The sequence below is a fragment of the Grammomys surdaster genome, unplaced genomic scaffold (genome assembly GCF_004785775.1).
Source record: "Grammomys surdaster isolate TR1022 unplaced genomic scaffold, NIH_TR_1.0 124219, whole genome shotgun sequence".
NCBI lineage: Eukaryota > Metazoa > Chordata > Mammalia > Rodentia > Muridae > Grammomys > Grammomys surdaster.
The window spans coordinates 1-1,926 of NW_021619287.1; positions in this window are offsets into that span (position 1 = coordinate 1).

The window sequence follows — 1,926 nt, forward strand, 5'->3', positions numbered from 1 at the left end:
TGGCATCCCCTGTGATGTCACCCTTGTTGTAGTAACAGCAAGTACAGCAAAGTGACTCATTCAGTGTCTACATACAGGATACAGTAAAGACATGTTTACTCGACTGAGAAGACTTTTTCAGAGAGAAAGGGTGGATGTGACAGAGAGGAGGGAAAGGAGGAAGGAAGCTGTCCTTCCACGTGAGAGTAATGAAGGACGAAGGAGGTGGTCTTGGAGAATGTGGCGTAAGTCCTGGGCAGTGGATGTTGAGAGTCCTGGAAGGGGTGGGCTTGAGCTGGCCTTTCTAGCAATGGGGCAGAGGAACTGGAGCCTCTAGGAAGCAAAAGGATTTCCATGATTATCACAATTCTTGAACATGAAGGCTTTCAGAACATTACTTTCTCCACCTTTAAAGGTAGGAGAGGGCAAGTCCAAAGCTGTTATTCTGCACACTCCAAGCCTTTACTTTTACTGGGTGTTGTGAATGTTTCATGGGGACTGAATGATATTATTAGGAGACACAGAGAATATAACATATGACAATTTACTGCAGGACACTATGGCTCTTCACTCCCATGGCTTCCTATACTGTCAGTGGCTACCTGAGAGCATCAGGGAAAGAGTTGTGCTCCTGTCCATGATCTTATGTTCTCAGAACACCTCTGACCTCCTCTCCCTGACAATATGAACCTTAGCTTTCTTTATCACTGGTCCTGGGCAGCAAGCATTTCCCTACTGTATCTAAACACCTGTCAGACATGATACACCCAGACAGAGACAGGATCCTGTTGTCCTTTCTGGGTTGTTTGGTGTTTCAGTAGGGGGAATTGATCAGTGTGTTGATCGTGTCTTTCTTCTGCATGACCTTTTAATCCTATGTCCTGGACCTAGAGTAACAAGGTAGGAGATCTGAGCACTCTATGCACTCAAGGACCTGTGGATTTTGAGTTTACCATCTAACTGGCAAAACCACGGGACTGAGGGCTCTGAAGCCAAGTTGTAAACTGTGCAGTTGATAATAATCCTGGACAAGCCATCTCTCTGGTCACCACATGCATGTGTAGGGAGACAGAGGAAACACCTGGCTGCTTACATCTCCTGGTCTCTATTGAGTGATGGGAGAGCAGAGATCCACTGAGGTGTCTTCTGAAGCCTGAGCCAAACTCTTTGACAACTCTGTCCTTAGGTTCCAAGCATGATTTCCTTGTGTTTTGGCCTCAGGGGGGGTCTGTCTACACTCTGTACATTCTCACTATGCAAGTTCATTGAGTTTCCTCTACCTGCAGAGGTTCGCAGACAGACATCATCCCCTGCACATGATCTAATCAAGAAGGTGGTCATGGAGGTAGAGGAGAGGCTGACAGAAGAGCTGCAGCTCATTACCCAGAATACAAATCAGGCGAGAGACCGGCTGATCTTCCTCACAGATGGATCCATTAACAAGAGGTGTGCATTGTTCCAAACCCTGTGGTGTCAGTATGGGGTCTGCAATGTCACTCTCATCTTGTCCATTTAAGATGGTGGGTTCTAGGAAGCTGTACCTCCAGAAAGTCCATGTGTCCTACCTCAGGTCCCTAAATACTTCTTAGCAGAGAGACAGAACCTGAAGCTTGGTCAGGAGTGAGTTGGGAAATGCTCTTCTGCTTCTTCCAGTGAAAATTTGAACTTGTGGTCTGGGTAAAGAAGTCAGGGATAGAGATAGTAGAGAGTGAGTTTCCAGCATGCCTTTGGAAAGCCCTTAAGAAGATGTGGCTTTGTGAGTTTCTAGGTGCTGTCTGTGATGAGTCTTTATACTTGGCTCGCAGGTGACTGAGTGCTGGCTGCTCCTAGTAGCAGCTGGAGGGGTCTGGTCCCACATTCTTCATCTCAGTGCTTGAGGAGAAGGCCTGAGGCTCAGGACTGTTCCTCTTGGTCTGTGTGCCTTATACTCTGAGTCAGTAATGTTGC